Source organism: Phalangium opilio, unplaced genomic scaffold (genome assembly GCF_054372755.1).
Source record: "Phalangium opilio isolate 3A_F unplaced genomic scaffold, DU_Popi_V2 ptg000098l_1, whole genome shotgun sequence".
NCBI lineage: Eukaryota > Metazoa > Arthropoda > Arachnida > Opiliones > Phalangiidae > Phalangium > Phalangium opilio.
Genome location: NW_028324201.1, coordinates 1,301,415 through 1,319,439, shown reverse-complemented (window position 1 = coordinate 1,319,439; position 18,025 = coordinate 1,301,415). Strand labels below are relative to the sequence as shown.

Below are 18,025 nucleotides of genomic sequence, written 5' to 3'. Positions count from 1 at the left end.
TCCAGGTAGAGTGGCCGAGTGGTCTAAGGCGCTGGTTTTAGGCACCAGTCTCTTCGGGGGCGTGGGTTCGAATCCCACCTCTATCAGCCTATTTTGTTTTCTAAGATTAATAATATGAAGCTTTTGCTTAATAGACTGAGTTTGCTATTGCTTTCAGGTAGAGTGGCCGAGTGGTCTAAGGCGCTGCTTTTAGGCACCAGTCTCTTCGGGGGCGTGGGTTCGAATCCCACCTCTATCAGCCATTTTGTTTTCTAAGATTAATAATATGAAGCTTTTGCTTTATAGACTGAGTTTGCTATTGCTGTGAGGTAGAGTGGCCGAGTGGTCTGAGGCGCTGGTTTTAGGCACCAGACTCTTCAGTGGCGTGGGTTCGAATCCCACCTCTATCAGCCTATTTTGTTTTCTAGGATTAATAATATGAAGCTCTTTCTTATTAGTCTTAGGTGACGTTTGTTTCTAGGTAGAGTGGCCGAGCGGTCTAAGGCGCTGGTTTTAGGCACCAGTCTCTTCGGGGGCGTGGATTCGAAACCTACCTCTATCAGCCTATTTTGTTTTCTAAGATTAAAAATATGAAGCCTTTGCTTAATAGACTTAGTTTGCTATTGCTCTCAGGTAGAGTGGCCGAGTGGTCTAACACGCTGTTTTAAGGCACCAGTCTCTTCGGGGGCGTGGATTCGAAACCCACCTCTATCAGCCTATTTTGTTTTCTAAGACTAATAATATGAAGCTTTTGCTTAATAGACTGAGTTTGCTATTGCTTTCAGGTAGAGTGGCCGAGTGGTCTAAGGCGCTGGTTTTAGGCACCAGTCTCTTCGGGGGCGTGGGTTCGAATCCCACCTCTATCAGCCTATTTTGTTTTCTAAGATTAATAATATGAAGCTTTTGCTTAATAGACTGAGTTTGCTGTTGCTTTCAGGTAGAGTGGCCGAGTGGTCTAACACGCTGTTTTAAGGCACCAGTCTCTTCGGGGGCGTGGATTCGAAACCCACCTCTATCAGCCTATTTTGTTTTCTAAGACTAATAATATGAAGCTTTTGCTTAATAGACTGAGTTTGCTATTGCTTTCAGGTAGAGTGGCCGAGTGGTCTAAGGCGCTGGTTTTAGGCACAAGTCTCTTCGGGGGCGTGGGTTCGAATCCCACCTCTATCAGCTTGTTTTGTTTTCTTCGATTAATAATATGAACCATTTGCTTATTAGTCTGAGGTGACGTTTGTTTCTAGGTAGAGTGGCCGAGTGGTCTAAGGCGCTGGTTTTAGGCACCAGTCTCTTCGGGGGCGTGGGTTCGAATCCCACATCTATCAGCCTATTTTGTTTTCTAAGATTAATAATATGAAGCTTTTGCTTTATAGACTGAGTTTGCTATTGCTTTCAGGTAGAGTGGCCGAGTGGTCTAACACGCTGTTTTAAGGCACCAGTCTCTTCGGGGGCGTGGGTTCGAATCCCACCTCTATCAGTCGATTTTGTTTTCTAACATTAATAATATGAATATTTTGCTTATTAGTCTGAGGTGACGTTTGTTTCTAGGTAGAGTGGCCGAGTGGTCTAAGGCGCTGGTTTTAGGCACCAGTCTCTTCGGGGGCGTGGGTTCGAATCCCACCTCTATCAGCCTATTTTGTTTTCTAAGATTAATAATATGAAGCTTTTGCTTAATAGACTGAGTTTGCTGTTGCTTTCAGGGAGAGTGGCCGAGTGGTCTAAGGCGCTGGTTTTAGGCACCAGTCTCTTCGGGGGCGTGGGTTCGAATCCCACCTCTATCAGCAATTTTGTTTTCTAAGATTAATAATATGAAGCCTTTGCTTTATAGACTGAGTTTGCTATTGCTCTGAGGTAGAGTGGCCGAGTGGTCTGAGGCGCTGGTTTTAGGCACCAGACTCTTCAGTGGCGTGGGTTCGAATCCCACCTCTATCAGCCTATTTTGTTTTCTAGGATTAATAATATGAAGCTCTTTCTTATTAGTCTGAGGTGACCTTTGTTTCCAGGTAGAGTGGCCGAGTGGTCTAAGGCGCTGGTTTTAGGCACCAGTCTCTTCGGGGGCGTGGGTTCGAATCCCACCTCTATCAGCCTATTTTGTTTTCTAAGATTAATAATATGAAGCTTTTGCTTAATAGACTGAGTTTGCTATTGCTTTTAGGTAGAGTGGCCGAGTGGTCTAAGGCGCTGCTTTTAGGCACCAGTCTCTTCGGGGGCGTGGGTTCGAATCCCACCTCTATCAGCCATTTTGTTTTCTAAGATTAATAATATGAAGCTTTTGCTTTATAGACTGAGTTTGCTATTGCTGTGAGGTAGAGTGGCCGAGTGGTCTGAGGCGCTGGTTTTAAGCACCAGACTCTTCAGTGGCGTGGGTTCGAATCCCACCTCTATCAGCATATTTTGTTTTCTAGGATTAATAATATGAAGCTCTTTCTTATTAGTCTGAGGTGACCTTTGTTTCCAGGTAGAGTGGCCGAGTGGTCTAAGGCGATGGTTTTAGGCACCAGTCTCTTCGGGGGCGTGGATTCGAAACCTACCTCTATCAGCCTATTTTGTTTTCTAAGATTAAAAATATGAAGCCTTTGCTTAATAGACTTAGTTTGCTATTGCTCTCAGGTAGAGTGGCCGAGTGGTCTAACACGCTGTTTTAAGGCACCAGTCTCTTCGGGGGCGTGGATTCGAAACCCACCTCTATCAGCCTATTTTGTTTTCTAAGACTAATAATATGAAGCTTTTGCTTAATAGACTGAGTTTGCTATTGCTTTCAGGTAGAGTGGCCGAGTGGTCTAAGGCGCTGGTTTTAGGCACCAGTCTCTTCGGGGGCGTGGGTTCGAATCCCACCTCTATCAGCTTGTTTTGTTTTCTTCGATTAATAATATGAACCATTTGCTTATTAGTCTGAGGTGACGTTTGTTTCTAGGTAGAGTGGCCGAGTGGTCTAAGGCGCTGGTTTTAGGCACCAGTCTCTTCGGGGGCGTGGGTTCGAATCCCACATCTATCAGCCTATTTTGTTTTCTAAGATTAATAATATGAAGCTTTTGCTTAATAGACTGAGTTTGCTATTGCTTTCAGGTAGAGTGGCCGAGTGGTCTAACACGCTGTTTTAAGGCACCAGTCTCTTCGGGGGCGTGGGTTCGAATCCCACCTCTATCAGTCGATTTTGTTTTCTAACATTAATAATATGAATCTTTTGCTTATTAGTCTGAGGTGACGTTTGTTTCTAGGTAGAGTGGCCGAGTGGTCTAAGGCGCTGGTTTTAGGCACCAGTCTCTTCGGGGGCGTGGGTTCGAATCCCACCTCTATCAGCCTATTTTGTTTTCTAAGATTAATAATATGAAGCTTTTGCTTAATAGACTGAGTTTGCTGTTGCTTTCAGGGAGAGTGGCCGAGTGGTCTAAGGCGCTGGTTTTAGGCACCAGTCTCTTCGGGGGCGTGGGTTCGAATCCCACCTCTATCAGCATTTTTGTTTTCTAAGATTAATAATATGAAGCTTTTGCTTTATAGACTGAGTTTGCTATTGCTGTGAGGTAGAGTGGCCGAGTGGTCTGAGGCGCTGGTTTTAGGCACCAGACTCTTCAGTGGCGTGGGTTCGAATCCCACCTCTATCAGCCTATTTTGTTTTCTAGGATTAATAATATGAAGCTCTTTCTTATTAGTCTGAGGTGACGTTTGTTTCTAGGTAGAGTGGCCGAGCGGTCTAAGGCGCTGGTTTTAGGCACCAGTCTCTTCGGGGGCGTGGATTCGAAACCTACCTCTATCAGCCTATTTTGTTTTCTAAGATTAAAAATATGAAGCCTTTGCTTAATAGACTTAGTTTGCTATTGCTCTCAGGTAGAATGGCCGAGTGGTCTAACACGCTGTTTTAAGGCACCAGTCTCTTCGGGGGCGTGGATTCGAAACCCACCTCTATCAGCCTATTTTTTTTTCTAAGACTAATAATATGAAGCTTTTGCTTAATAGACTGAGTTTGCTATTGCTTTCAGGTAGAGTGGCCGAGTGGTCTAAGGCGCTGGTTTTAGGCACCAGTCTCTTCGGGGGCGTGGGTTCGAATCCCACCTCTATCAGCTTGTTTTGTTTTCTTCGATTAATAATATGAACCATTTGCTTATTAGTCTGAGGTGACGTTTGTTTCTAGGTAGAGTGGCCGAGTGGTCTAAGGCGCTGGTTTTAGGCACCAGTCTCTTCGGGGGCGTGGGTTCGAATCCCACATCTATCAGCCTATTTTGTTTTCTAAGATTAATAATATGAAGCTTTTGCTTTATAGACTGAGTTTGCTTTTGCTTTCAGGTAGAGTGGCCGAGTGGTCTAACACGCTGTTTTAAGGCACCAGTCTCTTCGGGGGCGTGGGTTCGAATCCCACCTCTATCAGTCGATTTTGTTTTCTAACATTAATAATATGAATCTTTTGCTTATTAGTCTGAGGTGACGTTTGTTTCTAGGTAGAGTGGCCGAGTGGTCTAAGGCGCTGGTTTTAGGCACCAGTCTCTTCGGGGGCGTGGGTTCGAATCCCACCTCTATCAGCCTATTTTGTTTTCTAAGATTAATAATATGAAGCTTTTGCTTAATAGACTGAGTTTGCTGTTGCTTTCAGGGAGAGTGGCCGAGTGGTCTAAGGCGCTGGTTTTAGGCACCAGTCTCTTCGGGGGCGTGGGTTCGAATCCCACCTCTATCAGCAATTTTGTTTTCTAAGATTAATAATATGAAGCCTTTGCTTTATAGACTGAGTTTGCTATTGCTGTGAGGTAGAGTGGCCGAGTGGTCTGAGGCGCTGGTTTTAGGCACCAGACTCTTCAGTGGCGTGGGTTCGAATCCCACCTCTATCAGCCTATTTTGTTTTCTAGGATTAATAATATGAAGCTCTTTCTTATTAGTCTGAGGTGACGTTTGATTCTAGGTAGAGTGGCCGAGCGGTCTAAGGCGCTGGTTTTAGGCACCAGTCTCTTCAGGGGCGTGGATTCGAATCCCACCTCTATCAGCCTATTTTGTTTTCTAGGATTAATAATATGAAGCTCTTTCTCATTAGTCTGAGGTGACCTTTGTTTCCAGGTAGTGTGGCCGAGTGGTCTAAGGCGCTGGTTTTAGGCACCAGTCTCTTCGGGGGCGTGGGTTCGAATCCCACCTCTATCAGCCTATTTTGTTTTCTAAGATTAATAATATGAAGCTTTTGCTTAATAGACTGAGTTTGTTATTGCTTTCAGGTAGAGTGGCCGAGTGGTCTAAGGCGCTGCTTTTAGGCACCAGTCTCTTCGGGGGCGTGGGTTCGAATCCCACCTCTATCAGCCATTTTGTTTTCTAAGATTAATAATATGAAGCTTTTGCTTTATAGACTGAGTTTGCTATTGCTGTGAGGTAGAGTGGCCGAGTGGTCTGAGGCGCTGGTTTTAAGCACCAGACTCTTCAGTGGCGTGGGTTCGAATCCCACCTCTATCAGCATATTTTGTTTTCTAGGATTAATAATATGAAGCTCTTTCTTGTTAGTCTGAGGTGACCTTTGTTTCCAGGTAGAGTGGCCGAGTGGTCTAAGGCGCTGGTTTTAGGCACCAGTCTCTTCGGGGGCGTGGGTTCGAATCCCACCTCTATCAGTCGATTTTGTTTTCTAACATTAATAATATGAATCTTTTGCTTATTAGTCTGAGGTGACGTTTGTTATTAGGTAGAGTGGCCGAGTGGTCTAAGGCGCTGGTTTTAGGCACCAGTCTCTTCGGGGGCGTGGGTTCGAATCCCACCTCTATCAGCCTATTTTGTTTTCTAAGATTAATAATATGAAGCTTTTGCTTAATAGACTGAGTTTGCTGTTGCTTTCAGGTAGAGTGTCCGAGTGGTCTAAGGCGCTGGTTTTAGGCACCAGTCTCTTCGGGGGCGTGGGTTCGAATCCCACCTCTATCAGCCTATTTTGTTTTCTAAGATTAATAATATGAAGCTTTTGCTTAATAGACTGAGTTTGCTATTGCTTTCAGGTAGAGTGGCCGAGTGGTCTAAGGCGCTGCTTTTAGGCACCAGTCTCTTCGGGGGCGTGGGTTCGAATCCCATCTCTATCAGCCATTTTGTTTTCTAAGATTAATAATATGAAGCTTTTGCTTTATAGACTGAGTTTGCTATTGCTGTGAGGTAGAGTGGCCGAGTGGTCTGAGGCGCTGGTTTTAGGCACCAGACTCTTCAGTGGCGTGGGTTCGAATCCCACCTCTATCAGCCTATTTTTTTTTCTAGGATTAATAATATGAAGCTCTTTCTTATTAGTCTGAGGTGACGTTTGTTTCTAGGTAGATTGGCCGAGCGGTCTAAGGCGCTGGTTTTAGGCACCAGTCTCTTCGGGGGCGTGGATTCGAAACCTACCTCTATCAGCCTATTTTGTTTTCTAAGATTAAAAATATGAAGCCTTTGCTTAATAGACTTAGTTTGCTATTGCTCTCAGGTAGAATGGCCGAGTGGTCTAACACGCTGTTTTAAGGCACCAGTCTCTTCGGGGCGTGGATTCGAAACCCACCTCTATCAGCCTATTTTGTTTTCTAAGACTAATAATATGAAGCTTTTGCTTAATAGACTGAGTTTGCTATTGCTTTCAGGTAGAGTGGCCGAGTGGTCTAAGGCGCTGGTTTTAGGCACCAGTCTCTTCGGGGGCGTGGGTTCGAATCCCACCTCTATCAGCTTGTTTTGTTTTCTTCGATTAATAATATGAACCATTTGCTTATTAGTCTGAGGTGACGTTTGTTTCTAGGTAGAGTGGCCGAGTGGTCTAAGGCGCTGGTTTTAGGCACCAGTCTCTTCGGGGGCGTGGGTTCGAATCCCACATCTATCAGCCTATTTTGTTTTCTAAGATTAATAATATGAAGCTTTTGCTTTATAGACTGAGTTTGCTATTGCTTTCAGGTAGAGTGGCCGAGTGGTCTAACACGCTGTTTTAAGGCACCAGTCTCTTCGGGGGCGTGGGTTCGAATCCCACCTCTATCAGTCGATTTTGTTTTCTAACATTAATAATATGAATCTTTTGCTTATTAGTCTGAGGTGACGTTTGTTTCTAGGTAGAGTGGCCGAGTGGTCTAAGGCGCTGGTTTTAGGCACCAGTCTCTTCGGGGGCGTGGGTTCGAATCCCACCTCTATCAGCCTATTTTGTTTTCTAAGATTAATAATATGAAGCTTTTGCTTAATAGACTGAGTTTGCTGTTGCTTTCAGGGAGAGTGGCCGAGTGGTCTAAGGCGCTGGTTTTAGGCACCAGTCTCTTCGGGGGCGTGGGTTCGAATCCCACCTCTATCAGCAATTTTGTTTTCTAAGATTAATAATATGAAGCCTTTGCTTTATAGACTGAGTTTGCTATTGCTGTGAGGTAGAGTGGCCGAGTGGTCTGAGGCGCTGGTTTTAGGCACCAGACTCTTCAGTGGCGTGGGTTCGAATCCCACCTCTATCAGCCTATTTTGTTTTCTAGGATTAATAATATGAAGCTCTTTCTTATTAGTCTGAGGTGACGTTTGATTCTAGGTAGAGTGGCCGAGCGGTCTAAGGCGCTGGTTTTAGGCACCAGTCTCTTCAGGGGCGTGGATTCGAATCCCACCTCTATCAGCCTATTTTGTTTTCTAGGATTAATAATATGAAGCTCTTTCTCATTAGTCTGAGGTGACCTTTGTTTCCAGGTAGTGTGGCCGAGTGGTCTAAGGCGCTGGTTTTAGGCACCAGTCTCTTCGGGGGCGTGGGTTCGAATCCCACCTCTATCAGCCTATTTTGTTTTCTAAGATTAATAATATGAAGCTTTTGCTTAATAGACTGAGTTTGTTATTGCTTTCAGGTAGAGTGGCCGAGTGGTCTAAGGCGCTGCTTTTAGGCACCAGTCTCTTCGGGGGCGTGGGTTCGAATCCCACCTCTATCAGCCATTTTGTTTTCTAAGATTAATAATATGAAGCTTTTGCTTTATAGACTGAGTTTGCTATTGCTGTGAGGTAGAGTGGCCGAGTGGTCTGAGGCGCTGGTTTTAAGCACCAGACTCTTCAGTGGCGTGGGTTCGAATCCCACCTCTATCAGCATATTTTGTTTTCTAGGATTAATAATATGAAGCTCTTTCTTGTTAGTCTGAGGTGACCTTTGTTTCCAGGTAGAGTGGCCGAGTGGTCTAAGGCGCTGGTTTTAGGCACCAGTCTCTTCGGGGGCGTGGGTTCGAATCCCACCTCTATCAGTCGATTTTGTTTTCTAACATTAATAATATGAATCTTTTGCTTATTAGTCTGAGGTGACGTTTGTTTCTAGGTAGAGTGGCCGAGTGGTCTAAGGCGCTGGTTTTAGGCACCAGTCTCTTCGGGGGCGTGGGTTCGAATCCCACCTCTATCAGCCTATTTTGTTTTCTAAGATTAATAATATGAAGCTTTTGCTTAATAGACTGAGTTTGCTGTTGCTTTCAGGTAGAGTGTCCGAGTGGTCTAAGGCGCTGGTTTTAGGCACCAGTCTCTTCGGGGGCGTGGGTTCGAATCCCACCTCTATCAGCCTATTTTGTTTTCTAAGATTAATAATATGAAGCTTTTGCTTAATAGACTGAGTTTGCAATTGCTTTCAGGTAGAGTGGCCGAGTGGTCTAAGGCGCTGCTTTTAGGCACCAGTCTCTTCGGGGGCGTGGGTTCGAATCCCATCTCTATCAGCCATTTTGTTTTCTAAGATTAATAATATGAAGCTTTTGTTTTATAGACTGAGTTTGCTATTGCTGTGAGGTAGAGTGGCCGAGTGGTCTGAGTCGCTGGTTTTAAGCACCAGACTCTTCAGTGGCGTGGGTTCGAATCCCACCTCTATGAGCATATTTTGTTTTCTAGGATTAATAATATGAAGCTCTTTCTTGTTAGTCTGAGGTGACCTTTGTTTCCAGGTAGAGTGGCCGAGTGGTCTAAGGCGCTGGTTTTAGGCACCAGTCTCTTCGGGGGCGTGGGTTCGAATCCCACCTCTATCAGTCGATTTTGTTTTCTAACATTAATAATATGAATCTTTTGCTTATTAGTCTGAGGTGACGTTTGTTTCTAGGTAGAGTGGCCGAGTGGTCTAAGGCGCTGGTTTTAGGCACCAGTCTCTTCGAGGGCGTGGGTTCGAATCCCACCTGTATCAGCCTATTTTGTTTTCTAAGATTAATAATATGAAGCTTTTGCTTAATAGACTGAGTTTGCTGTTGCTTTCAGGTAGAGTGGCCGAGTGGTCTAAGGCGCTGGTTTTAGGCACCAGTCTCTTCGGGGGCGTGGGTTCGAATCCCACCTCTATCAGCCTATTTTGTTTTCTAAGATTAATAATATGAAGCTTTTGCTTAATAGACTGAGTTTGCTGTTGCTTTCAGGTAGAGTGGCCGAGTGGTCTAAGGCGCTGGTTTTAGGCACCAGTCTCTTCGGGGGCGTGGGTTCGAATCCCACATCTATCAGCCTATTTTGTTTTCTAAGATTAATAATATGAAGCTTTTGCTTAATAGACTGAGTTTGCTATTGCTTTCAGGTAGAGTGGCCGAGTGGTCTAACACGCTGTTTTAAGGCACCAGTCTCTTCGGGGGCGTGGGTTCGAATCCCACCTCTATCAGTCGATTTTGTTTTCTAACATTAATAATATGAATCTTTTGCTTATTAGTCTGAGGTGACGTTTGTTTCTAGGTAGAGTGGCCGAGTGGTCTAAGGCGCTGGTTTTAGGCACCAGTCTCTTCGGGGGCGTGGGTTCGAATCCCACCTCTATCAGCCTATTTTGTTTTCTAAGATTAATAATATGAAGCTTTTGCTTAATAGACTGAGTTTGCTGTTGCTTTCAGGGAGAGTGGCCGAGTGGTCTAAGGCGCTGGTTTTAGGCACCAGTCTCTTCGGGGGCGTGGGTTCGAATCCCACCTCTATCAGCAATTTTGTTTTCTAAGATTAATAATATGAAGCTTTTGCTTTATAGACTGAGTTTGCTATTGCTGTGAGGTAGAGTGGCCGAGTGGTCTGAGGCGCTGGTTTTAGGCACCAGACTCTTCAGTGGCGTGGGTTCGAATCCCACCTCTATCAGCCTATTTTGTTTTCTAGGATTAATAATATGAAGCTCTTTCTTATTAGTCTGAGGTGACGTTTGTTTCTAGGTAGAGTGGCCGAGCGGTCTAAGGCGCTGGTTTTAGGCACCAGTCTCTTCGGGGGCGTGGATTCGAAACCTACCTCTATCAGCCTATTTTGTTTTCTAAGATTAAAAATATGAAGCCTTTGCTTAATAGACTTAGTTTGCTATTGCTCTCAGGTAGAGTGGCCGAGTGGTCTAAGGCGCTGGTTTTAGGCACCAGTCTCTTCGGGGGCGTGGGTTCGAATCCCACCTCTATCAGCTTGTTTTGTTTTCTTCGATTAATAATATGAACCATTTGCTTATTAGTCTGAGGTGACGTTTGTTTCTAGGTAGAGTGGCCGAGTGGTCTAAGGCGCTGGTTTTAGGCACCAGTCTCTTCGGGGGCGTGGGTTCGAATCCCACATCTATCAGCCTATTTTGTTTTCTAAGATTAATAATATGAAGCTTTTGCTTTATAGACTGAGTTTGCTATTGCTTTCAGGTAGAGTGGCCGAGTGGTCTAACACGCTGTTTTAAGGCACCAGTCTCTTCGGGGGCGTGGGTTCGAATCCCACCTCTATCAGTCGATTTTGTTTTCTAACATTAATAATATGAATCTTTTGCTTATTAGTCTGAGGTGACGTTTGTTTCTAGGTAGAGTGGCCGAGTGGTCTAAGGCGCTGGTTTTAGGCACCAGTCTCTTCGGGGGCGTGGGTTCGAATCCCACCTCTATCAGCCTATTTTGTTTTCTAAGATTAATAATATGAAGCTTTTGCTTAATAGACTGAGTTTGCTGTTGCTTTCAGGGAGAGTGGCCGAGTGGTCTAAGGCGCTGGTTTTAGGCACCAGTCTCTTCGGGGGCGTGGGTTCGAATCCCACCTCTATCAGCAATTTTGTTTTCTAAGATTAATAATATGAAGCCTTTGCTTTATAGACTGAGTTTGCTATTGCTGTGAGGTAGAGTGGCCGAGTGGTCTGAGGCGCTGGTTTTAGGCACCAGACTCTTCAGTGGCGTGGGTTCGAATCCCACCTCTATCAGCCTATTTTGTTTTCTAGGATTAATAATATGAAGCTCTTTCTTATTAGTCTGAGGTGACGTTTGATTCTAGGTAGAGTGGCCGAGCGGTCTAAGGCGCTGGTTTTAGGCACCAGTCTCTTCAGGGGCGTGGATTCGAATCCCACCTCTATCAGCCTATTTTGTTTTCTAGGATTAATAATATGAAGCTCTTTCTCATTAGTCTGAGGTGACCTTTGTTTCCAGGTAGTGTGGCCGAGTGGTCTAAGGCGCTGGTTTTAGGCACCAGTCTCTTCGGGGGCGTGGGTTCGAATCCCACCTCTATCAGCCTATTTTGTTTTCTAAGATTAATAATATGAAGCTTTTGCTTAATAGACTGAGTTTGTTATTGCTTTCAGGTAGAGTGGCCGAGTGGTCTAAGGCGCTGCTTTTAGGCACCAGTCTCTTCGGGGGCGTGGGTTCGAATCCCACCTCTATCAGCCTATTTTGTTTTCTAAGATTAATAATATGAAGCTTTTGCTTAATAGACTGAGTTTGCTGTTGCTTTCAGGTAGAGTGGCCGAGTGGTCTAAGGCGCTGGTTTTAGGCACCAGTCTCTTCGGGGGCGTGGGTACGAATCCCACCTCTATCAGCCTATTTTGTTTTCTAAGATTAATAATATGAAGCTTTTGCTTAATAGACTGAGTTTGCTGTTGCTTTCAGGTAGAGTGGCCGAGTGGTCTAAGGCGCTGGTTTTAGGCACCAGTCTCTTCGGGGGCGTGGGTTCGAATCCCACCTCTATCAGCCATTTTGTTTTCTAAGATTAATAATATGAAGCTTTTGCTTTATAGACTGAGTTTGCTATTGCTGTGAGGTAGAGTGGCCGAGTGGTCTGAGTCGCTGGTTTTAAGCACCAGACTCTTCAGTGGCGTGGGTTCGAATCCCACCTCTATGAGCATATTTTGTTTTCTAGGATTAATAATATGAAGCTCTTTCTTGTTAGTCTGAGGTGACCTTTGTTTCCAGGTAGAGTGGCCGAGTGGTCTAAGGCGCTGGTTTTAGGCACCAGTCTCTTCGGGGGCGTGGGTTCGAATCCCACCTCTATCAGTCGATTTTGTTTTCTAACATTAATAATATGAATCTTTTGCTTATTAGTCTGAGGTGACGTTTGTTTCTAGGTAGAGTGGCCGAGTGGTCTAAGGCGCTGGTTTTAGGCACCAGTGTCTTCGAGGGCGTGGGTTCGAATCCCACCTCTATCAGCCTATTTTGTTTTCTAAGATTAATAATATGAAGCTTTTGCTTAATAGACTGAGTTTGCTGTTGCTTTCAGGTAGAGTGGCCGAGTGGTCTAAGGCGCTGGTTTTAGGCACCAGTCTCTTCGGGGGCGTGGGTACGAATCCCACCTCTATCAGCCTATTTTGTTTTCTAAGATTAATAATATGAAGCTTTTGCTTAATAGACTGAGTTTGCTGTTGCTTTCAGGTAGAGTGGCCGAGTGGTCTAAGGCGCTGGTTTTAGGCACCAGTCTCTTCGGGGGCGTGGGTTCGAATCCCACCTCTATCAGCCATTTTGTTTTCTAAGATTAATAATATGAAGCTTTTGCCTTATAGACTGAGTTTGCTATTGCTGTGAGGTAGAGTGGCCGAGTGGTCTGAGGCGCTGGTTTTAGGCACCAGACTCTTCAGTGGCGTGGGTTCGAATCCCACCTCTATCAGCCTATTTTGTTTTCTAGGATTAATAATATGAAGCTCTTTCTTATTAGTCTGAGGTGACGTTTGTTTCTAGGTAGAGTGGCCGAGTGGTCTAAGGCGCTGCTTTTAGGCACCAGTCTCTTCGGGGGCGTGGGTTCGAATCCCACCTCTATCAGCCATTTTGTTTTCTAAAATTAATAATATGAAGCTTTTGCTTTATAGACTGAGTTTGCTATTGCTGTGAGGTAGAGTGGCCGAGTGGTCTGAGGCGCTGGTTTTAAGCACCAGACTCTTCAGTGGCGTGGGTTCGAATCCCACCTCTATCAGCATATTTTGTTTTCTAGGATTAATAATATGAAGCTCTTTCTTATTAGTCTGAGGTGACCTTTGTTTCCAGGTAGAGTGGCCGAGTGGTCTAAGGCGCTGGTTTTAGGCACCAGTCTCTTCGGGGGCGTGGGTTCGAATCCCACCTCTATCAGCCTATTTTGTTTTCTAAGATTAATAATATGAAGCTTTTGCTTAATAGACTGAGTTTGCTATTGCTTTCAGGTAGAGTGGCCGAGTGGTCTAAGGCGCCGCTTTTAGGCACCAGTCTCTTCGGGGGCGTGGGTTCGAATCCCACCTCTATCAGCCATTTTATTTCTAAGATTAATAATATGAAGCTTTTGCTTTATAGACTGAGTTTGCTATTGCTGTGAGGTAGAGTGGCCGAGTGGTCTGAGGCGCTGGTTTTAAGCACCAGACTCTTCAGTGGCGTGGGTTCGAATCCCACCTCTATCAGCATATTTTGTTTTCTAGGATTAATAATATGAAGCTCTTTCTTATTAGTCTGAGGTGACCTTTGTTTCCAGGTAGAGTGGCCGAGTGGTCTAAGGCGCTGGTTTTAAGCACCAGTCTCTTCGGGGGCGTGGATTCGAAACCTACCTCTATCAGCCTATTTTGTTTTCTAAGATTAAAAATATGAAGCCTTTGCTTAATAGACTTAGTTTGCTATTGCTCTCAGGTAGAGTGGCCGAGTGGTCTAACACGCTGTTTTAAGGCACCAGTCTCTTCGGGGGCGTGGATTCGAAACCCACCTCTATCAGCCTATTTTGTTTTCTAAGACTAATAATATGAAGCTTTTGCTTAATAGACTGAGTTTGCTATTGCTTTCAGGTAGAGTGGCCGAGTGGTCTTAGGCGCTGCTTTTAGGCACCAGTCTCTTCGGGGGCGTGGGTTCGAATCCCACCTCTATCAGCCATTTTGTTTTCTAAAATTAATAATATGAAGCTTTTGCTTTATAGACTGAGTTTGCTATTGCTGTGAGGTAGAGTGGCCGAGTGGTCTGAGGCGCTGGTTTTAAGCACCAGACTCTTCAGTGGCGTGGGTTCGAATCCCACCTCTATCAGCATATTTTGTTTTCTAGGATTAATAATATGAAGCTCTTTCTTATTAGTCTGAGGTGACCTTTGTTTCCAGGTAGAGTGGCCGAGTGGTCTAAGGCGCTGGTTTTAGGCACCAGTCTCTTCGGGGGCGTGGGTTCGAATCCCACCTCTATCAGCCTATTTTGTTTTCTAAGATTAATAATATGAAGCTTTTGCTTAATAGACTGAGTTTGCTATTGCTTTCAGGTAGAGTGGCCGAGTGGTCTAAGGCGCTGGTTTTAGGCACCAGTCTCTTCGGGGGCGTGGGTTCGAATCCCACATCTATCAGCCTATTTTGTTTTCTAAGATTAATAATATGAAGCTTTTGCTTTATAGACTGAGTTTGCTATTGCTTTCAGGTAGAGTGGCCGAGTGGTCTAACACGCTGTTTTAAGGCACCAGTCTCTTCGGGGGCGTGGGTTCGAATCCCACCTCTATCAGTCGATTTTGTTTTCTAACATTAATAATATGAATCTTTTGCTTATTAGTCTGAGGTGACGTTTGTTTCTAGGTAGAGTGGCCGAGTGGTCTAAGGCGCTGGTTTTAGGCACCAGTCTCTTCGGGGGCGTGGGTTCGAATCCCACCTCTATCAGCCTATTTTGTTTTCTAAGATTAATAATATGAAGCTTTTGCTTAATAGACTGAGTTTGCTGTTGCTTTCAGGGAGAGTGGCCGAGTGGTCTAAGGCGCTGGTTTTAGGCACCAGTCTCTTCGGGGGCGTGGGTTCGAATCCCACCTCTATCAGCAATTTTGTTTTCTAAGATTAATAATATGAAGCCTTTGCTTTATAGACTGAGTTTGCTATTGCTGTGAGGTAGAGTGGCCGAGTGGTCTGAGGCGCTGGTTTTAGGCACCAGACTCTTCAGTGGCGTGGGTTCGAATCCCACCTCTATCAGCCTATTTTGTTTTCTAGGATTAATAATATGAAGCTCTTTCTTATTAGTCTGAGGTGACGTTTGATTCTAGGTAGAGTGGCCGAGCGGTCTAAGGCGCTGGTTTTAGGCACCAGTCTCTTCAGGGGCGTGGATTCGAATCCCACCTCTATCAGCCTATTTTGTTTTCTAGGATTAATAATATGAAGCTCTTTCTCATTAGTCTGAGGTGACCTTTGTTTCCAGGTAGTGTGGCCGAGTGGTCTAAGGCGCTGGTTTTAGGCACCAGTCTCTTCGGGGGCGTGGGTTCGAATCCCACCTCTATCAGCCTATTTTGTTTTCTAAGATTAATAATATGAAGCTTTTGCTTAATAGACTGAGTTTGTTATTGCTTTCAGGTAGAGTGGCCGAGTGGTCTAAGGCGCTGCTTTTAGGCACCAGTCTCTTCGGGGGCGTGGGTTCGAATCCCACCTCTATCAGCCATTTTGTTTTCTAAGATTAATAATATGAAGCTTTTGCTTTATAGACTGAGTTTGCTATTGCTGTGAGGTAGAGTGGCCGAGTGGTCTGAGGCGCTGGTTTTAAGCACCAGACTCTTCAGTGGCGTGGGTTCGAATCCCACCTCTATCAGCATATTTTGTTTTCTAGGATTAATAATATGAAGCTCTTTCTTGTTAGTCTGAGGTGACCTTTGTTTCCAGGTAGAGTGGCCGAGTGGTCTAAGGCGCTGGTTTTAGGCACCAGTCTCTTCGGGGGCGTGGGTTCGAATCCCACCTCTATCAGTCGATTTTGTTTTCTAACATTAATAATATGAATCTTTTGCTTATTAGTCTGAGGTGACGTTTGTTTCTAGGTAGAGTGGCCGAGTGGTTTAAGGCGCTGGTTTTAGGCACCAGTCTCTTCGGGGGCGTGGGTTCGAATCCCACCTCTATCAGCCTATTTTGTTTTCTAAGATTAATAATATGAAGCTTTTGCTTAATAGACTGAGTTTGCTGTTGCTTTCAGGTAGAGTGTCCGAGTGGTCTAAGGCGCTGGTTTTAGGCACCAGTCTCTTCGGGGGCGTGGGTTCGAATCCCACCTCTATCAGCCTATTTTGTTTTCTAAGATTAATAATATGAAGCTTTTGCTTAATAGACTGAGTTTGCAATTGCTTTCAGGTAGAGTGGCCGAGTGGTCTAAGGCGCTGCTTTTAGGCACCAGTCTCTTCGGGGGCGTGGGTTCGAATCCCATCTCTATCAGCCATTTTGTTTTCTAAGATTAATAATATGAAGCTTTTGCTTTATAGACTGAGTTTGCTATTGCTGTGAGGTAGAGTGGCCGAGTGGTCTGAGTCGCTGGTTTTAAGCACCAGACTCTTCAGTGGCGTGGGTTCGAATCCCACCTCTATGAGCATATTTTGTTTTCTAGGATTAATAATATGAAGCTCTTTCTTGTTAGTCTGAGGTGACCTTTGTTTCCAGGTAGAGTGGCCGAGTGGTCTAAGGCGCTGGTTTTAGGCACCAGTCTCTTCGGGGGCGTGGGTTCGAATCCCACCTCTATCAGTCGATTTTGTTTTCTAACATTAATAATATGAATCTTTTGCTTATTAGTCTGAGGTGACGTTTGTTTCTAGGTAGAGTGGCCGAGTGGTCTAAGGCGCTGGTTTTAGGCACCAGTCTCTTCGAGGGCGTGGGTTCGAATCCCACCTGTATCAGCCTATTTTGTTTTCTAAGATTAATAATATGAAGCTTTTGCTTAATAGACTGAGTTTGCTGTTGCTTTCAGGTAGAGTGGCCGAGTGGTCTAAGGCGCTGGTTTTAGGCACCAGTCTCTTCGGGGGCGTGGGTTCGAATCCCACCTCTATCAGCCTATTTTGTTTTCTAAGATTAATAATATGAAGCTTTTGCTTAATAGACTGAGTTTGCTGTTGCTTTCAGGTAGAGTGGCCGAGTGGTCTAAGGCGCTGGTTTTAGGCACCAGTCTCTTCGGGGGCGTGGGTTCGAATCCCACATCTATCAGCCTATTTTGTTTTCTAAGATTAATAATATGAAGCTTTTGCTTAATAGACTGAGTTTGCTATTGCTTTCAGGTAGAGTGGCCGAGTGGTCTAACACGCTGTTTTAAGGCACCAGTCTCTTCGGGGGCGTGGGTTCGAATCCCACCTCTATCAGTCGATTTTGTTTTCTAACATTAATAATATGAATCTTTTGCTTATTAGTCTGAGGTGACGTTTGTTTCTAGGTAGAGTGGCCGAGTGGTCTAAGGCGCTGGTTTTAGGCACCAGTCTCTTCGGGGGCGTGGGTTCGAATCCCACCTCTATCAGCCTATTTTGTTTTCTAAGATTAATAATATGAAGCTTTTGCTTAATAGACTGAGTTTGCTGTTGCTTTCAGGGAGAGTGGCCGAGTGGTCTAAGGCGCTGGTTTTAGGCACCAGTCTCTTCGGGGGCGTGGGTTCGAATCCCACCTCTATCAGCAATTTTGTTTTCTAAGATTAATAATATGAAGCTTTTGCTTTATAGACTGAGTTTGCTATTGCTGTGAGGTAGAGTGGCCGAGTGGTCTGAGGCGCTGGTTTTAGGCACCAGACTCTTCAGTGGCGTGGGTTCGAATCCCACCTCTATCAGCCTATTTTGTTTTCTAGGATTAATAATATGAAGCTCTTTCTTATTAGTCTGAGGTGACGTTTGTTTCTAGGTAGAGTGGCCGAGCGGTCTAAGGCGCTGGTTTTAGGCACCAGTCTCTTCGGGGGCGTGGATTCGAAACCTACCTCTATCAGCCTATTTTGTTTTCTAAGATTAAAAATATGAAGCCTTTGCTTAATAGACTTAGTTTGCTATTGCTCTCAGGTAGAGTGGCCGAGTGGTCTAAGGCGCTGGTTTTAGGCACCAGTCTCTTCGGGGGCGTGGGTTCGAATCCCACCTCTATCAGCTTGTTTTGTTTTCTTCGATTAATAATATGAACCATTTGCTTATTAGTCTGAGGTGACGTTTGTTTCTAGGTAGAGTGGCCGAGTGGTCTAAGGCGCTGGTTTTAGGCACCAGTCTCTTCGGGGGCGTGGGTTCGAATCCCACATCTATCAGCCTATTTTGTTTTCTAAGATTAATA

The 18,025-nt window shown here is 44.9% G+C and overlaps 1 long non-coding RNA gene and 88 other non-coding genes across 89 annotated transcripts in view; all 89 read left to right on the top strand.

Annotated features, from left to right (window-relative positions):
• Positions 1 to 18,025, top strand: part of LOC149632686 (uncharacterized) — a 356,891-nt gene that overhangs the window by 136,123 nt on the left and 202,743 nt on the right. The window lies entirely within an intron of this gene.
• Positions 5 to 86, top strand: TRNAL-UAG (transfer RNA leucine (anticodon UAG)). Its single transcript has one exon. It is a non-coding gene; the product is annotated as a tRNA-Leu (tRNA).
• TRNAL-UAG (transfer RNA leucine (anticodon UAG)) lies at positions 157 to 238 on the top strand. The gene has a single exon. It is a non-coding gene; the product is annotated as a tRNA-Leu (tRNA).
• TRNAL-UAG (transfer RNA leucine (anticodon UAG)) lies at positions 308 to 389 on the top strand. The gene has a single exon. It is a non-coding gene; the product is annotated as a tRNA-Leu (tRNA).
• TRNAL-UAG (transfer RNA leucine (anticodon UAG)) lies at positions 764 to 845 on the top strand. Its single transcript has one exon. It is a non-coding gene; the product is annotated as a tRNA-Leu (tRNA).
• On the top strand, positions 1,068 to 1,149 carry TRNAL-UAG (transfer RNA leucine (anticodon UAG)). The gene has a single exon. It is a non-coding gene; the product is annotated as a tRNA-Leu (tRNA).
• TRNAL-UAG (transfer RNA leucine (anticodon UAG)) lies at positions 1,220 to 1,301 on the top strand. Its single transcript has one exon. It is a non-coding gene; the product is annotated as a tRNA-Leu (tRNA).
• On the top strand, positions 1,524 to 1,605 carry TRNAL-UAG (transfer RNA leucine (anticodon UAG)). Its single transcript has one exon. It is a non-coding gene; the product is annotated as a tRNA-Leu (tRNA).
• On the top strand, positions 1,676 to 1,757 carry TRNAL-UAG (transfer RNA leucine (anticodon UAG)). Its single transcript has one exon. It is a non-coding gene; the product is annotated as a tRNA-Leu (tRNA).
• On the top strand, positions 1,827 to 1,908 carry TRNAL-UAG (transfer RNA leucine (anticodon UAG)). The gene has a single exon. It is a non-coding gene; the product is annotated as a tRNA-Leu (tRNA).
• Positions 1,979 to 2,060, top strand: TRNAL-UAG (transfer RNA leucine (anticodon UAG)). The gene has a single exon. It is a non-coding gene; the product is annotated as a tRNA-Leu (tRNA).
• Positions 2,131 to 2,212, top strand: TRNAL-UAG (transfer RNA leucine (anticodon UAG)). Its single transcript has one exon. It is a non-coding gene; the product is annotated as a tRNA-Leu (tRNA).
• TRNAL-UAG (transfer RNA leucine (anticodon UAG)) lies at positions 2,738 to 2,819 on the top strand. Its single transcript has one exon. It is a non-coding gene; the product is annotated as a tRNA-Leu (tRNA).
• Positions 2,890 to 2,971, top strand: TRNAL-UAG (transfer RNA leucine (anticodon UAG)). The gene has a single exon. It is a non-coding gene; the product is annotated as a tRNA-Leu (tRNA).
• On the top strand, positions 3,194 to 3,275 carry TRNAL-UAG (transfer RNA leucine (anticodon UAG)). The gene has a single exon. It is a non-coding gene; the product is annotated as a tRNA-Leu (tRNA).
• On the top strand, positions 3,346 to 3,427 carry TRNAL-UAG (transfer RNA leucine (anticodon UAG)). The gene has a single exon. It is a non-coding gene; the product is annotated as a tRNA-Leu (tRNA).
• TRNAL-UAG (transfer RNA leucine (anticodon UAG)) lies at positions 3,497 to 3,578 on the top strand. Its single transcript has one exon. It is a non-coding gene; the product is annotated as a tRNA-Leu (tRNA).
• On the top strand, positions 3,953 to 4,034 carry TRNAL-UAG (transfer RNA leucine (anticodon UAG)). The gene has a single exon. It is a non-coding gene; the product is annotated as a tRNA-Leu (tRNA).
• TRNAL-UAG (transfer RNA leucine (anticodon UAG)) lies at positions 4,105 to 4,186 on the top strand. The gene has a single exon. It is a non-coding gene; the product is annotated as a tRNA-Leu (tRNA).
• Positions 4,409 to 4,490, top strand: TRNAL-UAG (transfer RNA leucine (anticodon UAG)). Its single transcript has one exon. It is a non-coding gene; the product is annotated as a tRNA-Leu (tRNA).
• TRNAL-UAG (transfer RNA leucine (anticodon UAG)) lies at positions 4,561 to 4,642 on the top strand. The gene has a single exon. It is a non-coding gene; the product is annotated as a tRNA-Leu (tRNA).
• Positions 4,712 to 4,793, top strand: TRNAL-UAG (transfer RNA leucine (anticodon UAG)). The gene has a single exon. It is a non-coding gene; the product is annotated as a tRNA-Leu (tRNA).
• On the top strand, positions 4,864 to 4,945 carry TRNAL-UAG (transfer RNA leucine (anticodon UAG)). The gene has a single exon. It is a non-coding gene; the product is annotated as a tRNA-Leu (tRNA).
• TRNAL-UAG (transfer RNA leucine (anticodon UAG)) lies at positions 5,016 to 5,097 on the top strand. Its single transcript has one exon. It is a non-coding gene; the product is annotated as a tRNA-Leu (tRNA).
• On the top strand, positions 5,168 to 5,249 carry TRNAL-UAG (transfer RNA leucine (anticodon UAG)). The gene has a single exon. It is a non-coding gene; the product is annotated as a tRNA-Leu (tRNA).
• On the top strand, positions 5,471 to 5,552 carry TRNAL-UAG (transfer RNA leucine (anticodon UAG)). The gene has a single exon. It is a non-coding gene; the product is annotated as a tRNA-Leu (tRNA).
• Positions 5,623 to 5,704, top strand: TRNAL-UAG (transfer RNA leucine (anticodon UAG)). The gene has a single exon. It is a non-coding gene; the product is annotated as a tRNA-Leu (tRNA).
• TRNAL-UAG (transfer RNA leucine (anticodon UAG)) lies at positions 5,775 to 5,856 on the top strand. Its single transcript has one exon. It is a non-coding gene; the product is annotated as a tRNA-Leu (tRNA).
• On the top strand, positions 5,927 to 6,008 carry TRNAL-UAG (transfer RNA leucine (anticodon UAG)). Its single transcript has one exon. It is a non-coding gene; the product is annotated as a tRNA-Leu (tRNA).
• Positions 6,078 to 6,159, top strand: TRNAL-UAG (transfer RNA leucine (anticodon UAG)). The gene has a single exon. It is a non-coding gene; the product is annotated as a tRNA-Leu (tRNA).
• On the top strand, positions 6,533 to 6,614 carry TRNAL-UAG (transfer RNA leucine (anticodon UAG)). Its single transcript has one exon. It is a non-coding gene; the product is annotated as a tRNA-Leu (tRNA).
• Positions 6,685 to 6,766, top strand: TRNAL-UAG (transfer RNA leucine (anticodon UAG)). Its single transcript has one exon. It is a non-coding gene; the product is annotated as a tRNA-Leu (tRNA).
• On the top strand, positions 6,989 to 7,070 carry TRNAL-UAG (transfer RNA leucine (anticodon UAG)). The gene has a single exon. It is a non-coding gene; the product is annotated as a tRNA-Leu (tRNA).
• On the top strand, positions 7,141 to 7,222 carry TRNAL-UAG (transfer RNA leucine (anticodon UAG)). Its single transcript has one exon. It is a non-coding gene; the product is annotated as a tRNA-Leu (tRNA).
• On the top strand, positions 7,292 to 7,373 carry TRNAL-UAG (transfer RNA leucine (anticodon UAG)). Its single transcript has one exon. It is a non-coding gene; the product is annotated as a tRNA-Leu (tRNA).
• TRNAL-UAG (transfer RNA leucine (anticodon UAG)) lies at positions 7,444 to 7,525 on the top strand. Its single transcript has one exon. It is a non-coding gene; the product is annotated as a tRNA-Leu (tRNA).
• Positions 7,596 to 7,677, top strand: TRNAL-UAG (transfer RNA leucine (anticodon UAG)). Its single transcript has one exon. It is a non-coding gene; the product is annotated as a tRNA-Leu (tRNA).
• On the top strand, positions 7,748 to 7,829 carry TRNAL-UAG (transfer RNA leucine (anticodon UAG)). Its single transcript has one exon. It is a non-coding gene; the product is annotated as a tRNA-Leu (tRNA).
• On the top strand, positions 8,051 to 8,132 carry TRNAL-UAG (transfer RNA leucine (anticodon UAG)). The gene has a single exon. It is a non-coding gene; the product is annotated as a tRNA-Leu (tRNA).
• TRNAL-UAG (transfer RNA leucine (anticodon UAG)) lies at positions 8,203 to 8,284 on the top strand. The gene has a single exon. It is a non-coding gene; the product is annotated as a tRNA-Leu (tRNA).
• TRNAL-UAG (transfer RNA leucine (anticodon UAG)) lies at positions 8,355 to 8,436 on the top strand. The gene has a single exon. It is a non-coding gene; the product is annotated as a tRNA-Leu (tRNA).
• Positions 8,507 to 8,588, top strand: TRNAL-UAG (transfer RNA leucine (anticodon UAG)). The gene has a single exon. It is a non-coding gene; the product is annotated as a tRNA-Leu (tRNA).
• On the top strand, positions 8,810 to 8,891 carry TRNAL-UAG (transfer RNA leucine (anticodon UAG)). The gene has a single exon. It is a non-coding gene; the product is annotated as a tRNA-Leu (tRNA).
• On the top strand, positions 8,962 to 9,043 carry TRNAL-UAG (transfer RNA leucine (anticodon UAG)). The gene has a single exon. It is a non-coding gene; the product is annotated as a tRNA-Leu (tRNA).
• TRNAL-UAG (transfer RNA leucine (anticodon UAG)) lies at positions 9,114 to 9,195 on the top strand. The gene has a single exon. It is a non-coding gene; the product is annotated as a tRNA-Leu (tRNA).
• On the top strand, positions 9,266 to 9,347 carry TRNAL-UAG (transfer RNA leucine (anticodon UAG)). The gene has a single exon. It is a non-coding gene; the product is annotated as a tRNA-Leu (tRNA).
• Positions 9,570 to 9,651, top strand: TRNAL-UAG (transfer RNA leucine (anticodon UAG)). The gene has a single exon. It is a non-coding gene; the product is annotated as a tRNA-Leu (tRNA).
• TRNAL-UAG (transfer RNA leucine (anticodon UAG)) lies at positions 9,722 to 9,803 on the top strand. Its single transcript has one exon. It is a non-coding gene; the product is annotated as a tRNA-Leu (tRNA).
• Positions 9,873 to 9,954, top strand: TRNAL-UAG (transfer RNA leucine (anticodon UAG)). Its single transcript has one exon. It is a non-coding gene; the product is annotated as a tRNA-Leu (tRNA).
• On the top strand, positions 10,177 to 10,258 carry TRNAL-UAG (transfer RNA leucine (anticodon UAG)). The gene has a single exon. It is a non-coding gene; the product is annotated as a tRNA-Leu (tRNA).
• Positions 10,329 to 10,410, top strand: TRNAL-UAG (transfer RNA leucine (anticodon UAG)). The gene has a single exon. It is a non-coding gene; the product is annotated as a tRNA-Leu (tRNA).
• TRNAL-UAG (transfer RNA leucine (anticodon UAG)) lies at positions 10,633 to 10,714 on the top strand. Its single transcript has one exon. It is a non-coding gene; the product is annotated as a tRNA-Leu (tRNA).
• On the top strand, positions 10,785 to 10,866 carry TRNAL-UAG (transfer RNA leucine (anticodon UAG)). The gene has a single exon. It is a non-coding gene; the product is annotated as a tRNA-Leu (tRNA).
• Positions 10,936 to 11,017, top strand: TRNAL-UAG (transfer RNA leucine (anticodon UAG)). The gene has a single exon. It is a non-coding gene; the product is annotated as a tRNA-Leu (tRNA).
• On the top strand, positions 11,088 to 11,169 carry TRNAL-UAG (transfer RNA leucine (anticodon UAG)). Its single transcript has one exon. It is a non-coding gene; the product is annotated as a tRNA-Leu (tRNA).
• Positions 11,240 to 11,321, top strand: TRNAL-UAG (transfer RNA leucine (anticodon UAG)). The gene has a single exon. It is a non-coding gene; the product is annotated as a tRNA-Leu (tRNA).
• TRNAL-UAG (transfer RNA leucine (anticodon UAG)) lies at positions 11,392 to 11,473 on the top strand. The gene has a single exon. It is a non-coding gene; the product is annotated as a tRNA-Leu (tRNA).
• Positions 11,544 to 11,625, top strand: TRNAL-UAG (transfer RNA leucine (anticodon UAG)). The gene has a single exon. It is a non-coding gene; the product is annotated as a tRNA-Leu (tRNA).
• TRNAL-UAG (transfer RNA leucine (anticodon UAG)) lies at positions 11,696 to 11,777 on the top strand. The gene has a single exon. It is a non-coding gene; the product is annotated as a tRNA-Leu (tRNA).
• TRNAL-UAG (transfer RNA leucine (anticodon UAG)) lies at positions 11,999 to 12,080 on the top strand. The gene has a single exon. It is a non-coding gene; the product is annotated as a tRNA-Leu (tRNA).
• On the top strand, positions 12,151 to 12,232 carry TRNAL-UAG (transfer RNA leucine (anticodon UAG)). The gene has a single exon. It is a non-coding gene; the product is annotated as a tRNA-Leu (tRNA).
• TRNAL-UAG (transfer RNA leucine (anticodon UAG)) lies at positions 12,303 to 12,384 on the top strand. The gene has a single exon. It is a non-coding gene; the product is annotated as a tRNA-Leu (tRNA).
• TRNAL-UAG (transfer RNA leucine (anticodon UAG)) lies at positions 12,455 to 12,536 on the top strand. The gene has a single exon. It is a non-coding gene; the product is annotated as a tRNA-Leu (tRNA).
• TRNAL-UAG (transfer RNA leucine (anticodon UAG)) lies at positions 12,606 to 12,687 on the top strand. The gene has a single exon. It is a non-coding gene; the product is annotated as a tRNA-Leu (tRNA).
• TRNAL-UAG (transfer RNA leucine (anticodon UAG)) lies at positions 12,758 to 12,839 on the top strand. Its single transcript has one exon. It is a non-coding gene; the product is annotated as a tRNA-Leu (tRNA).
• TRNAL-UAG (transfer RNA leucine (anticodon UAG)) lies at positions 13,061 to 13,142 on the top strand. Its single transcript has one exon. It is a non-coding gene; the product is annotated as a tRNA-Leu (tRNA).
• On the top strand, positions 13,213 to 13,294 carry TRNAL-UAG (transfer RNA leucine (anticodon UAG)). Its single transcript has one exon. It is a non-coding gene; the product is annotated as a tRNA-Leu (tRNA).
• TRNAL-UAG (transfer RNA leucine (anticodon UAG)) lies at positions 13,819 to 13,900 on the top strand. Its single transcript has one exon. It is a non-coding gene; the product is annotated as a tRNA-Leu (tRNA).
• Positions 14,122 to 14,203, top strand: TRNAL-UAG (transfer RNA leucine (anticodon UAG)). Its single transcript has one exon. It is a non-coding gene; the product is annotated as a tRNA-Leu (tRNA).
• TRNAL-UAG (transfer RNA leucine (anticodon UAG)) lies at positions 14,274 to 14,355 on the top strand. The gene has a single exon. It is a non-coding gene; the product is annotated as a tRNA-Leu (tRNA).
• TRNAL-UAG (transfer RNA leucine (anticodon UAG)) lies at positions 14,578 to 14,659 on the top strand. The gene has a single exon. It is a non-coding gene; the product is annotated as a tRNA-Leu (tRNA).
• Positions 14,730 to 14,811, top strand: TRNAL-UAG (transfer RNA leucine (anticodon UAG)). Its single transcript has one exon. It is a non-coding gene; the product is annotated as a tRNA-Leu (tRNA).
• TRNAL-UAG (transfer RNA leucine (anticodon UAG)) lies at positions 14,881 to 14,962 on the top strand. Its single transcript has one exon. It is a non-coding gene; the product is annotated as a tRNA-Leu (tRNA).
• TRNAL-UAG (transfer RNA leucine (anticodon UAG)) lies at positions 15,033 to 15,114 on the top strand. Its single transcript has one exon. It is a non-coding gene; the product is annotated as a tRNA-Leu (tRNA).
• On the top strand, positions 15,185 to 15,266 carry TRNAL-UAG (transfer RNA leucine (anticodon UAG)). The gene has a single exon. It is a non-coding gene; the product is annotated as a tRNA-Leu (tRNA).
• On the top strand, positions 15,337 to 15,418 carry TRNAL-UAG (transfer RNA leucine (anticodon UAG)). Its single transcript has one exon. It is a non-coding gene; the product is annotated as a tRNA-Leu (tRNA).
• TRNAL-UAG (transfer RNA leucine (anticodon UAG)) lies at positions 15,640 to 15,721 on the top strand. Its single transcript has one exon. It is a non-coding gene; the product is annotated as a tRNA-Leu (tRNA).
• TRNAL-UAG (transfer RNA leucine (anticodon UAG)) lies at positions 15,792 to 15,873 on the top strand. Its single transcript has one exon. It is a non-coding gene; the product is annotated as a tRNA-Leu (tRNA).
• TRNAL-UAG (transfer RNA leucine (anticodon UAG)) lies at positions 15,944 to 16,025 on the top strand. Its single transcript has one exon. It is a non-coding gene; the product is annotated as a tRNA-Leu (tRNA).
• Positions 16,096 to 16,177, top strand: TRNAL-UAG (transfer RNA leucine (anticodon UAG)). Its single transcript has one exon. It is a non-coding gene; the product is annotated as a tRNA-Leu (tRNA).
• On the top strand, positions 16,399 to 16,480 carry TRNAL-UAG (transfer RNA leucine (anticodon UAG)). The gene has a single exon. It is a non-coding gene; the product is annotated as a tRNA-Leu (tRNA).
• Positions 16,551 to 16,632, top strand: TRNAL-UAG (transfer RNA leucine (anticodon UAG)). Its single transcript has one exon. It is a non-coding gene; the product is annotated as a tRNA-Leu (tRNA).
• On the top strand, positions 16,703 to 16,784 carry TRNAL-UAG (transfer RNA leucine (anticodon UAG)). Its single transcript has one exon. It is a non-coding gene; the product is annotated as a tRNA-Leu (tRNA).
• TRNAL-UAG (transfer RNA leucine (anticodon UAG)) lies at positions 16,855 to 16,936 on the top strand. Its single transcript has one exon. It is a non-coding gene; the product is annotated as a tRNA-Leu (tRNA).
• TRNAL-UAG (transfer RNA leucine (anticodon UAG)) lies at positions 17,159 to 17,240 on the top strand. The gene has a single exon. It is a non-coding gene; the product is annotated as a tRNA-Leu (tRNA).
• TRNAL-UAG (transfer RNA leucine (anticodon UAG)) lies at positions 17,311 to 17,392 on the top strand. The gene has a single exon. It is a non-coding gene; the product is annotated as a tRNA-Leu (tRNA).
• Positions 17,462 to 17,543, top strand: TRNAL-UAG (transfer RNA leucine (anticodon UAG)). The gene has a single exon. It is a non-coding gene; the product is annotated as a tRNA-Leu (tRNA).
• On the top strand, positions 17,766 to 17,847 carry TRNAL-UAG (transfer RNA leucine (anticodon UAG)). The gene has a single exon. It is a non-coding gene; the product is annotated as a tRNA-Leu (tRNA).
• Positions 17,918 to 17,999, top strand: TRNAL-UAG (transfer RNA leucine (anticodon UAG)). The gene has a single exon. It is a non-coding gene; the product is annotated as a tRNA-Leu (tRNA).